At 49.6% G+C, this 13,776-nt stretch overlaps 1 protein-coding gene across 9 annotated transcripts in view; it reads right to left on the bottom strand.

The window, feature by feature from the left end:
- Positions 1–13,776, bottom strand: part of ERI3 (ERI1 exoribonuclease family member 3) — a 128,972-nt gene that overhangs the window by 69,435 nt on the left and 45,761 nt on the right. The gene's annotated exons all lie outside the window — the stretch shown is intronic.

Genomic DNA, 13,776 nt, shown 5'->3' on the forward strand with positions numbered 1-13,776 from the left:
TGCCAAGAAGAGGAAAAGCTCTAGAACCACTCCACAGCTATAAAAATAAACTCAAAAAGTGTGTGCTGAGTGGAGGAGTTATGAATGGAGAAGGCAGCTTGGGACTCATTCTCCAAATCCAAAGAATCAGCACACAAATACCAAGGAACAAAAGCCAAGACCCTAGGCTAGACACAAAATGGGAGAACTTTCCACCTCAATTGACTACCTCATATTTATGAGTATCGCTGAGACCCAGGACCCTCAAGGTAGAGGCTAATTGAACCGGATTCCTATATTCAGAGAGCAGCCAGGACCATCCAGAAGATGGCGGCCATAACATAAACAGAATGACCCCTTCTAGGAAAGACCACTGAGAAAGGGCTGTCTTACTTCTGGTGGTGGGAGGGCAATGTGGAGGGCACTTACAGAGACTCAGCTGTTGTCGCTTCGGCTCAAGCACGTGCACGTGTGCACACACACGCTGCCACACGCTGTCCCTCCATTCTTCCCTGCCTGCCCACAGCCCCAGGGGAATGCACTGCTGACTTCTCAGCCCACTTTGCCCCCACACTTGCCCCCATCCTCTGGGATGGCTGCAGGTTACAATTCCAACCACAGGCTTCAGAAAGATGATACACTTGCTGGAGCCTGCAAAGGGTCAGGCGAGAGTACTGTTTGAAATACCAGCATGACAGCTGGCTCCTTGTCTGTCTCTCCCTCCCTCACCCCCCTCCCCAAACTTGTCATGGTACAAGAAGTCTATAAGCAGCCCATCAGCTTTAAATATCAGTGTGCGTGAAGCGGGAGCATGAGCGCAAGGGAGCGGGAAGCAGACAGCGAGCGCCTCTGTCGCCACTGCCTGTCAGGGAACACTAATGAATTTCACCACCAGCAGCCATGCTTCAGATGGGGGGCGAGGTGGGGGTGGGGGTTTTCTAGGGAGAACTCTCGCAATATTAAAACACCTTCTTCCAAAGCCCAAATCCATGTTAATAAATGCCACTGCGGAGCTGAGAACTGCAGCCCATGACCAGGACTTCGAGGGGAGGGGAGGGGAGGGGAGGGGAGGGGAGGGGAGGGGAGGGGAGGGGAGGGGAGGGGAGGGGAAGGTGGGGCACGCCCCACTGTCCTCTCAGACAGGGAGGGGAGTGCAAGTGTGAGGCTGGAGGGAGCCAGCAGAGCCCTGTGATTAGGATGGGTGATCTCTGGCAAGTCTCCCACCTCACCTTACCACCATCACCCATACTTATAAAGTATGGGGTGCTTTGTCGAGAGGACTAAGACACGAAGGAAGGGCCTCAGGCAGGGAGGGCTGCCCAGCTCTAGCATTCTGGCCAGACTCACCAACCACCCCACTTCACATCAACTTCAGCTAACTCGCTTCACAATGAGGCCCCATCACAAGGGGTTAGCCATCCTTCCAAAACTGGGGCGGAGGGGTGAGGAAGACTCTAGCGCTAGTCCTAATAGGAAGCTACTTCCTCCACATGCCAGCAGCCAGAGCTGTTCATAATTTTACAGTTGAAGAAATAGAGGTTGAAAGTGGTAATGTGATTTTCCCAAGATCTTACAATTAGAAAGTAGTGGAGCCAGGACTCGAACCCAGTCTCTTTTAATTCTAAAGGCCCTGCTCTTTCCACAATACCGTAATGCAGTTTCTATGAGGAAGGAATGATCACCTCACTGTCTCCTGGGTGTCCTCTACTGCCAGGCCCTGCCCTTCCCCTCCCTTCTCCCCCACTGGTACACATGCACCTCTGGCCTGGCATGGGCCACAGCTGCCATGTAGCACTGGGCTGGGCTCCAGGCCAGGGTGAACCCAGCCGGGTAGAGAAAGCCCTGGGAGTGAGCCAGGCCATCACCTGGGAGTCTCCACAGCTTGGAGGACATGGCTGCAGGCATAAGCCTTCCCTTGGGTGCCCTCTGCACAGCTCTGATCAGCAGTGTCTGATCTGGCAGCGACCTGCTGTGCAGGGGGCAAATGACATTTAATTTCCTCTTGGTTTCCCTATAGTGCAGATGAAAGGCCATCACCTGCGTCTGGGTCTGGCAGCACAGCTGGACGTGTTCCCAGACATGCTGCTCTGGAGAGTTCCCAACAGAAACCAGAACACAGGCGGGTGCAGAGGGATGCCCCGCAGGCCAGGCTGCTGGTCTTCCCAAGGAAAAACCAACCTCAAATCCCTAGTGCCAAACAGTTGCTCAGAGCCTCCAAAAGGCACTGTGTGTGCATGCACGCGCGCACACGCGCATGCACATGCGCGGACACACACACACACACACACACACAGCCCTTCCCTGCTCCATGGCTTTTTAGCCTACCTACCAACTATCTCTAATCTCACTTCTCCCCCAGAGTTCACACGAAGCATACAAGTGCCACAAACACCCTGTGGAACAGAATAACATGCACCTCTCCAGTGCCACAAATAGTCCTTGAAATCCTATTACTTGTATCTCCCCAGCCCCTCTCTAGGGACACAGTAAGACAAGTGCCTCTCTAGCTTCCTTCCCATGGCAACTCCTCCAGGGAAGGGCACAGAGCCCCACCTGCTGTGACTGTGGGAAGTGCTAAAGCTGCCACTAGGACCTGGCCAGAGCTTTCTTTCCCACATAGACTGGCAGTAGGGTACGGGCAGGAGGCTGACCAGGTGACAGAAGTTTCCAGGCACTGTGGTCAGTGCCTCAGCTGATGAGCTATTCCCTTTTTGGCCAGGGAAACCAGGAGCTTCTAAGTAGGTTGAGCTGTCTCCAAGATACTTCATTCATCCTGCTACCGTCTTCACCTGGCCTGTGGCTATCTTGACCCTATACCTTGGCTGCCTTTGTGTGGCCTACAATGCCCTCTGGAGGCTCTGCAAAGAGGCATCCTCCTAGTGTTCAGGATCTGGGATGCAGTCTGACCTCTGTTCCGATATAGGTGCTGGTCTCCTCTGCACTGATTCCAGCCCCTCTGACTCCTTCAAGACGTGTAAGCACTTGGCCTACACAGAATCAAACTTGTGGGTGGGCATAAGAACAAGCTAGTGGTTTTTAAACTGTGCTCCACGGAGCTCAAGGGTTCTAAGGAAAGACATCAGGCTGCTTCGTGGACTAGGGGAGGAAGAGGAAAAATGGGCCGGGCCTTTTCCTAGCTTCAACTGGAATCGCTCAACTTAAAATTGGGCTTTAATTGTTTTGTTCAAAAAAAAGTTTACTGCTAAAGAAAATACTATCCATTCTGTTTCTCAACGTTGTCCCTCTGGGTTCTCATAGCATTTGTTTTGTGCCTTCTTTATAGTGTTTTCATACTCTACCTTTCTGATCCTGTAATTAGTTATGCATGTGCTGGTCTCTCTGTCCCAATCACCTGGCAGTCTCTACAGTCCCCAGCATAGTATTTACTGAGCTCAAGAGCAGCTTTCAACAAGGGTGACTTTGGGCTACTGCTGGATTGCCAGCACATCCATGATCAGCACCTTCAATGGCAGTTTCCAACAGTAATCCTTGGGAGAAAAGAGCTGCAGTGGAAAGTAACTGACATTTACAGGAAGGTCCTAGTGAAGATGTGTGGCACATGCCACTCTTAAATCAATGAATGGGGCACACCTGCTACCATGATCAATCAACCTCCAGGGGACCAAACAGACTTTTGCACTTGGCCAATCTCTGGCAAAATGCAGCATATTCCAATAGGAAATATCACTTGTTAGAAGCTTCCAAATTATGAATGTGGGACCGTGAAAACAGGATAATGCTCCTCAGCTGACTATTCGAGGGCCTGTCCCCTGCCTTCCTATAGCCTTTATAGGAGTCACCAGTCCCATAATTCTGGTTATAGGACTGGGAATGGGTAAAACCCCTTGGCCCCATCAACCAAGCCCACTGCCTGGATCTCCTTCTCCAGCCAGCTTTGGGAGGGCATGGGGGAAGGCAGGGGATTGTGCTCCTCCCAACTAAAGCCACTTGTTAATAGGCCCTAGGTTCCCTCATCCCTGGGGAAAGGAAGGTAGCAATGAGCTCTTTCCTCTCCATCCTCCCCCCACCATGCCTCCCAGCAGGGCCAGGGAGGACAGCCATTAGTGTGTGCCTCAGCAGACAATAGGGAGGAGAAGTCTCCAGAGCAAAGGACAACTGCAGCAATTAGAATGCAGGGAGGTTCAGCAGCTATTTAACTGGGTGACCCCTGAGGTCGCTGCATCTGACTCCCATCCCTGGATAAATATTGTATGAGAGGGGAGGGGGCGAGCGCTGCTCCTCCTTCCACTCCTTTCCCACCCCACACGGCTGCCTCCAGCCACACACACCAAGAACATTATTTACAGCCTGACAGTCAGAGCAATCACTCTGCTAACCAAGAGGGAATGGACAAAGTCGACTTACCAAAAATTGACTATGGCAAGTGAAGAAGAAACCAGGGCTGGTGGGGGAAGGGAGCTGAGCCAGCACAGACTCCAGGCTCTCCCCACACTCTGGGTCCGGCTGAAGCAAATACTGTCATCCCGAAACCCCAAACTACCGGCAGAGAGGAAATCAGAGGGCTAGAGCATCCTCCCACCTTTTGGGGACCCCATAATGGAAAAACTCCTGGCTCTCGTCACCACCCAGGTGCTCCTTAGCAAAGATGGGAGTCCTAACTACCTGCCCAGAGGAAGTCCGACAGCCACATGCCACTTGTCCACCTGGCCCCTTAGCTGACCTAGTGGGAAAAGGCCAAGAACACGAAAGTCAGACATCGCAGAAAAGGGTCAGGGTGGGGGAAGAAGAGGAGAGTGTCTGAGTGCAGGCTGTGCCTCAGCCTCTACATGCGCCGCTCCTCCAGTCCTGCTCTAATGCACCCTGACATGCCTCTGAAGACAGAGAGCTGTTTGCAGTCAGCACCGTGATTTGTTAGTAATTATTTCCATGGTGTCACATTGCTGTCACTCTGTTAACAAAGAGACAGGCTGCCTCGGGCTGCCTGCAAGAAAGAATCGCAGAGAAAAAGGCCTGTCAGGCTCCCGGGATTCTCTGGGCTGGCTAGCTTTCTTCCCCAAACCAACATCCTCACAGGCTTTGGAAGAAACAGTTTTACAGAACTATCAAGTCTGAGTTGTGTCACTCTTTAGCCAGGGACACTAAGAATTTATCCCACCCACTCATAGTCACCCTTCCCAAATCCCTATAAAGCTGAGCCCCGAGAGTCCACAAATCACTCTGGCATGGGCCACTATGCCAGCCAAAGCCTGAGTTCCATGGCCTTCAACTCCCAAGACCCCTGCTCCCTGACTCTTCTTCCTCACTGCGGTGTTTGTGGCCTCTCATGTGCTCTCAGGAACCTGACAAAAGAAACCTAATATTCAGACCAAACTGAAGCAGCTGCCCTATTGGCACGGATGGAGAACAGGCGAATATGATGACAGGCAATCTTCCCTTCTTGAATCCGCCAATCAAAGTTCAGGAGTGAAGCAGCTCAGGTGCCAACACCCCTCCAGCCTCCATATGCCTGTGCCCACGGAGCTGACCTCTCTTTCCCAGTGCCTGGATCTGCACAGCATCTGCACTAGGAGAACTGGTGGTTTGCTTTAGCACAAAGTCATGTCTCCATTACCCTGGCTGGGAATTAGAGGACAGATTGGCAAGCGCTGACAAAACAGAGGTCACTCACCTTACAGGCATGGAAAGTTGGAGATTAATTCTCCCCTCTCACAGAGGGAATCAGACTCCAGGATAGTGGAAGAGAAGCACCAATACAGAGAAACCCTTTCACTGCCAAGCAGCAGCAGCAGGCAGCTAACACCACCTCTATCAGCATCAGCAGAAAAGAAGGATGAACGCCCATAGCCCTAGAGAAGCCCTGACAAGGTGGTAAGGGCCACTGTCATCTAGCTGCTACAGAATCCCAAAGGATAGAAGAGCCTGGACAAGACTAAGATTCTTCAGGTGATATTTATGAGTATCACTGAGACCCAGGACCCTCAAGGTAGAGGCTAACTGAATCTGATTCCTGCATTCAGAGAGCTTCCAAGCCCCTCCAGAAGATGGCAGAGGACAGCGCCAGCTGCATGCACTGGAATGCAAACTCCACGAAGGCAGGATGTTTTGGCAAGTTTTCTCTCTTTGTTCACTGCTATATTCTCAATACTGAGAAGAGTGCAGGCAATAGAGGGCAGTCAACACACAGCTGCTGAAAGAATAAAGAAATGAGCTAGCATGGCTCAAAGGCCACTTCCACAGGCCTGAAGTCAGCCTCTGCCTATCACAGGACCTCGGAGAAGAGGGAGGATAGCATGATTTCCAGAATGGACAGGGAAGACCACATGGCCAAAGGACTGGAATTAGGTTGTAAAGGATGAGGGGGATTGAGACAAGCTGATGAACCTAGGAGGATTCTCATATCAGATTGAACATTCACATACTCATTCAACAAACATGTACTAAACAACTAAAGAAGGTAGATGTTCCAACAAAAGGAGAATAGATAAATAAAATGCAGTACTATGCAATGGCATACTATATAGTTATAAAAAGGCTAAACTACTGATACGTACAATATGGATTAATCTTCCATACATTATGTTATGTCAAATAAGCCAGACACAAGAATGCATCTTATATAATTCCATTTATATGAAAGTCAAGAATAGGCAAAACTAGCCAAAAGTAACAGAAGTCAGAATTATGGTTACTTGGCAAGGGGAGGGCATTACTGACTGGGAAGGGGAACAGGAGAACTTTCTGGGATGATGAAAAAATTCTTGATCTACATGGTGGTTACACAGGTGTATGTGTGTATAAAAATATATTGAGTATACTCTTTACATTTGTATATTTTATGGACCTATTTCATACTTCAATTTTTTGAAAGGCCCAAAAAAACATTGATGCTCAAGGCTCATACAAAGAGTTTTTAAAAAAAACACTGATGTAAAAAAATATCTCACACAAAGGAAAATATTTCCCAGGAGCACCAGTGGTTCCTCCTTGGAGCTTAGAAGACAAGGCCTTCCAGCCTTCATTCTCTATCTGACAGAGGGCAGAAGGGCCCAAGCAAATGGCCAAGACATAGGAAGATAAAAAAGGCTCAAAATACAAAAGAGTACAGCCCAAGCCCTAGCCTAGGTGGTCACGGCCTGGTGGGAGGTTGCACGGAGCCTCTCTTTCATGCCAAGTGAGCTCTCGGGAAGCAGATATGGGTCATACAGTCCAGCCACGTGGCAGCTGGCTCTGAGGCCCTCTGAAGGAGCCTATCTGTCAGATTTTGCCTCAGAGCACAGCACCAGACTTCCAGAGGCTGTCCTGAAGAGCCACAGACATAGGATCCAATTTGTCTTCCTGCCAAGCCAGGCAGAGACTGGCTGAGCCAGCCCAACTCTGGGCTAAGGCTAAGGTCTCGGGGCATACAGCCCCTCCAGCCAGCAAGGAGGAGGTGATACCCACAGATGGTCAAGGGGAGCTCCACATATCAGAACCTGGGCCAGAACCTAGGCGGCAATACTTGCTTCTGGACCAATTAGGCAATAAAAACTATTCAGTCACCAACTCTGTAGCAGGCCAAAGCATGAGCTTCCCACCACCTTAAATATCTCAAAGCCTGATCACTCATTAAGCAAATATCTTTATCTTTTAGCAGTGTTTTTAACTGAGCCAAATTTCTATTCCAGGGGTTCCTATAACCACTAAAATGTGACCCATCGACACTTCCAAGGGAGTGAGGAGATGAGGCTACCACTGGAGTCCCACCCTTCAGCTGAGAAGTGTCCAAACAGTGGAACACCAGAGGCTCTGTCTGCCAAGGAAGGGCTGTGCTTGATTAGATAACAGAGCTTCTCCCCCAACACCTCTCCAAGCACAAAGTCCTTCCAGAGCAGAGCAACTATCCCAAACTTGGGCTCTGAGGGAAGCACACAGCGTGAGGTGCCTGTTGACTTGCAGCTCAAGGACCACACGGAGAAGTGTAAAGGGAGCCAAGGCTGGGAACCATGAGCTGCTCTGGCTCCACAGAAACCTGTTCCTGCCCCAGGCCTAGCACATACGAAGTGGATAATCCCCAGCCACGCCCACAATCAGGAGCCCCTTTAGTGCCAGTTCTAGGCCCTGGGACATGTGCAGGAGAGGGCTTTCATATGTTTGTGAGTAGGCTACCCCCAGGGGCATCTGAGCTCTCAGGAAGAAGGGGGGCACCCCTTGCTCTTCCAAGCCCAAGAACTCTCAGCCCAAGGAGCTGTCAGGCTAACGAGGCTACCCCACCACCACTCCATCTGAGCATGGCAGGCTGCACCGCACGACTGGCTTCAGGTGGCTCTTCTTTAATTAATGGCATCCCGGGCTCTGCAGGGAGCTTCACCCCACAATGAATGGTCCTCTCTCATTAAAGGCAAGCCTGCCATGATGTATTCAGGGTAAGGGCCAGGATTCATTTCCCTGTCTGTGGACTGGGGATGGGAGGGAGGGGAGAGGCAGCAGGGAGAGATTTATATCGAGTGACTTGGATTAGCTGCAGCTGAAACATGACCCCATCAACTCAAGCTGCCTTCTTGGGGCTAATCCGATGCACCTCTGCTGATGAGAGGGCTCTAGGGAAACTGAAGGGAGGGCAGAAGGTCTGGTTCCCGTTGTCTCTGGGCTTAGGCTACAACTCTAAGGCCCAGAATTCCTATACAACCTCTAGAACTTCCTCCCCCTGCCCCTACACACTTTGTGTGCACTGACTGACTCTGAGCTGATCTTGCCCATCACGAGCTTCTTCATGGCCAGGAAGTGGACCCATTGCCCTCATATCTATAGGAATGAAGTCCTGGCCATGGCCTCCAGCTGGCTCTTCTACTTTCTGTAGCAAGCAGTACCCTCATTCCTTACCTCAGAGAAAGAGTCCACAGCATGGTTTGTCCCCATAACTGCTATTTGGATAGGACCCAAATATGTTCTACCACAGGGCATCTCAGACCTCAGGCCACCCTACATCAGGGACAAGGCACCAGGCACCAGTCTGACACAAAGACATGCCATCACCTCACAATGATGATCCATTAGGCTGAATCCCATCTCCAGGGTGGGGAGATTTGGGGCAACACTATTCTCCTTCCCTCCACCTCCCCCTGGCTGAGCAGGGAGAATTGAGGTCTTCAGGGCAAAAAGGAAAACCTGGGCCTTTGGTTGTCTAAGTTTCCAAGGTACTTCTCACCGCCTTAGAAAGAAGGCCGCTCTGTACTCTCCTAGCCACTTAGGTGGTTACAGGCCTAGAAGCTAGGTGGATTCAGGCTAGCAGCAAACAGCACACAGCCCTAAAAATTCCCCATGCAAATCCCACTGAACTTGACCTTCAATTTTGTTTGTGCTCGGAGAAAAAAACATACTTCAGAGCCTGCCCTCTTTCCACTCTCAGCCTCCTTAGAATGCCCAATTCACTAAGAGCACTGAAGGTGGGCCTGCCCCTGTCAGCCAATCGGAAGGCTGCTTTGCAGGCCTGCTGTGTCCCTAGGAGGGCCGGGGCAGATGCCTATCATCTGCACATGCACTCACTCCATCATCCACGCTTCTCCCTGGCCCTTGAACAGGAGCATTCGTATACCCTTCCCTCCCTACTCAGAAAGAGATGTAGCTCAGTTCCGCTTTGCTAAGCCCTATTTGGCAATGTGTCTAAACACATGCAAACTTAATTAGTTCAGGAGGGGAGCCCAAGCGCTTGCAGTGACAGATAAAAGTAACGGGAAATGAGACAAGTCAGGACTGGCAGGGAGTTCTTACTCAAGCCCCTTCCCCCAGCAGGCTACTAATCAAAGGTGAAGCAGCTCGGTGCTGGGACCAACCGAAACACTCATGGGCAAGGGGCAAGGCTCTTGTGAGCTTAGTGACACAGTGAGAGGCCCCACGTGCCTCCAAACATAAATACAGCACAGAGGTGTCCAAAGTGATGTTGGCTGTGGTTTCCTTAAAACAGATCTGAGGATTCATTCATTTGTAACCCTGTAAGGAGGCTTTCAGTCAGCCTCAAATCATCCCTTACTACATCTCCTGGCCAACCAGGCCCTCATGTCAAAATGAACATAACAGTCCAGACCTCCACCAACACCAGAGCAGGAACCAACAGCCTAGGGTGTCAGAGATCATTCCAAGGCTCTGCCACTCGGCGCCAACAAAGGGGAAGAGGAAGGGCATTCCTACCATATCACCAAGCCATGGACCATGAAGGAAGATAGAAGATGTCAGAAGGGACAGTGGTTAAACACATGGGCTCTCGAGTCAGAAAATGTCCAGGTTCCAGTCCCCACCCTGCCACAAACAGGTTGTGTGTCCTTGACAAATTACTTACCTTTCTGGGCCCCAGTTTCCTCATTTGTTAATAAAAGGTTATAACAAGAACCTATTTCATAGGATTGTGGTAAGGACTAAATCACATTGTGTAAATAGCACAACAGGGCTCCTGGTATGTAGTAAGTGCTCAGTAAACATCGGTTATCTTTATTCTCTGATGTTAACTTTTCCAGATGAGTCCCAACCCTCAATTCTGGAGGTACAAATCTCTCAGAGATGGCATTTCACACTGCTCCTGAGACCAAGCTCCTCTGCCCTGGCCTAGGCCTGTGGGCTATTTCACCCAGCACCCACTATGGAGGGCCCAACACATGGTACCGACAGTGAGAAAATCCAGGGGCTTCCTCACATTAGCAGGATAGTCCTCTAACTCCTCACATGCGGGCTGGTGCAGCAAGGCCCGAGATTTCCTCTTCTGTTCCGTTTGTCCCATACAATGGCAACTAATGCCCCCTGAATCTACCCACTCTACCTCCTCTGTCATTCTTCCCAAGCAGAGATTCCCTAAGACCACTCCATTATTTAGTTTTCACTTATTCAACAATTATTTATTGAACAACTACCACATGTCAAACCTCATCCTCAGGTTACCATAGTGCTCACAATCTAGTGAGAGCGACAGACAAGCTGAGGTAGCTACAATACAATTTTATGTATGAATAAAAACATGTGCTCTAGGAACACAAAAGAAGCCACAGAGAAGGAGGTTAAGAGAGATCATTCGGAACTGGCCAGCTGGAGCATGTGGCTGCAGGAGATGCATTTTGAGAGGTGAGGCTAGAGAAGTAAGCAAGAACCTTGACAGTGACGTGAACAGTGTGGACTTTACCTTGGGCGATTAAGAGAATGGAATAGAAGCAGCAAGACTTGAGTCAAAGAGACTAGTTAGAAGGCTTTTGTAGTAATCCAAGAAGAATATGATCCTCTTAACTAGGAAAGTGGCAGAGGAGATGGACAGAAGGGAATGAATTTGAGAAAACTCTGGGAGGCAGAATCAATAGGATTTGGCAATAAATTGGTTGTGGCTAGAGAAAGTATGATTCTCAGATTTCTGAAGAACTGAATAGATGGTACCAGTCGTCATTTGAGGGAAAGCTGGAGGATGGGGGGTGGGGAGAAGGACAACCCCTGAGCTGTGGGCATCTAGTGGAGATGCAGGCTTGGCGTTCAGGTGGCAGATAGAGCACATTTCTTTTTTACAGGTGAGAAAAAGATGAGAAGACATCAGCTTACAGAGGATAGTTGATGCTATGGCAAAAGCTGAGATCATTCTGGTAAGTGTGAGTGTGTAGAATAAAAAGAAAAGACAGCTAGAATAGAGATCAAAGAAACACCAACAATTAAGAAAAAAGTAAAGAAAGAAGTATCTGCCAAAGTGACTAAGGAGAAGCCAGAGAAACAGAAGACACAACTAAATTAAACATAAATACTATTTCAAGAAAGATGAAGTAGTCAACTCTGTTGAATGATGCCAAGAGAAGCCAGGCTGACTGGCAGCACACAGGTCACCAGGCCACCCTTTCAGCCATCTTCTACCCCTCCACCCCAGGATAGTCATGTGCCTCAGTGCTCACTAGGTATATGGGCCCATCACTGTGCCTTCCACTCCAGGGAGCAGCAGCCTCGCTCTTCAGTGGTCCTGACCACTTGACTGCAACCCCCAGGGACCCCCAGTATCCCCTGCTGAGGACATGCTCCCCAGCTCCAACAGGGATAAGTGTAATCTGGGCAAGTATCTTTCGATCTCCAAACTTTCTAAAACCTGAAATGCTCCAGAGCCACACGTGCACAGCACAGGCAGAAGGGTACAGTACACACATCCCACCAGGAAGGCAGGGAAAAAACTGAAGTCAAATGCCAGTCCAGTATTTACATGTTCAACCTCCAGTGGAAGAAAACTTCCCTTTCCAAAGCTGAGGCTGAGCCTAGATGGGGACCCTCTCAACAGACCCTGAGCAGCCCCTGGCTCCTCCTCCGCCAAAGTGTAGCATCAGAGCACCCTGACGCTCTCCAGAGGGGCCTCTTTCCAGACTGCAGGAGGCCAGGACTTCCCGCAGGCAAGCTCTTTCCCTCCAGTTTTTCCCTCTTCCTGACCTGCTCCTCTTCTCAGACCCACAGTCTACCACAAAAGCCTTTGGTCTAGCTTCTCCGCCACACTGTGCTATTCCGCTGGTGAACCTGGATCTTCAAGCTATAGGCTAAAATCTAAGTTCCTCAAATGGGTGCCTGTGCAGAGGTCATTCCTCACTGTACACCAGCCCTACCCTCCCCCACCCTGCCAAAGATGAACGCCTTGAAAGAGACATTCTCTAGCTGAGTTAAGCAGAGAAACAACACTAAACCCCACGGGGAGCTTTAAGAAACACCAGGTAAGGTGAAGGAAAGGTAGGCCCTGCAGGGAAGGCAAGCTGACCAAGGGCCAAACCCCTAACAAGTGTCATTCCTTAAAAAACTTCAGAGGGAAAATTAAATTCATACCCACTAAATAAAAGCCCACCTTAGTAGGATCTGTGACTATGGCATCAAAGCCCACGTAAACCTGGAGTATCAACTCATCCAACTTTGACAAAAGATGGACATAAAATGATTTTGTCAGGGTAGGAGCAGATTTCTTTTCTCCAGTGGGATTTCTGCTGCCACTTCAGTTCCCATTTCTCAGTGCCTCACTAATCAGGTCCTTTCCAACAAAAGTTATGTGAAGCTGGTTTGGGGGTGGAGGGTTGGGGGGGGGAGGTAAGGACAGCATTGAGAAGGAGCCACGGCTTCCACAAACTAGAGTGTGAAATGAAAATATTTGCTGAATTTCTTAGACTTAGTTAAATCTGAAAATGGATGTCAAAATAAGAAGTAAGCCACATACTAACAAGTTGTGAGTGTCAATTTAACACCACCCTTGTCAGGCTCATCAGCAGCCTTTACCAGGCGCATAAAAAGGTGACGGCTCTGTCGAGAGGTTCCAGAAACACCGATAAGCTGTGCACTGTCACGCAGCACTACTTAGGTTTCCTCTCTGGCTGTTTTTATTTTGTTACACATTTAATTAAGAGCCTTCCCAGCAGTTATGCGGAGTCCTGCTTCTAAGAGGCAGCCACAGAGCTCTTCTCCTCCAAGCCTCCCACCTGCCACCCGCTTCCATCCTGCATTCTTTTCCAGACACTCACTGGCCTTCCCAAACCAAACCCAAACCAGCTACCAAAGTCTACCCTATCTATCTCTTTTGGAAACTACAGGTTTTAGAATTCAATTCTGTCTAGCTATGAGTTTTTCCCTTTCCGAGTCCCAAGGTTTTTTTCCCTGGGACTCTGTATTGTTTTGTTTGTTTCACTTATAAAAAAGATAATACTGCCTACCAGAGAGGGCAATTAGGAGGTCTGAATGAAATAAGGTATGTGCTCATTAAAACCTGGTTTCCTTTCATATATGCTTGGATTCCACAACCCAATCCCTATTCTTGATGCCATCATTTATTGTGAAGACGCAAAGCCATCTCCTAAGTCACCAACATCCATCCAGGGCCCCACT

Source organism: Eulemur rufifrons, chromosome 8 (assembly GCF_041146395.1).
Source record: "Eulemur rufifrons isolate Redbay chromosome 8, OSU_ERuf_1, whole genome shotgun sequence".
NCBI lineage: Eukaryota > Metazoa > Chordata > Mammalia > Primates > Lemuridae > Eulemur > Eulemur rufifrons.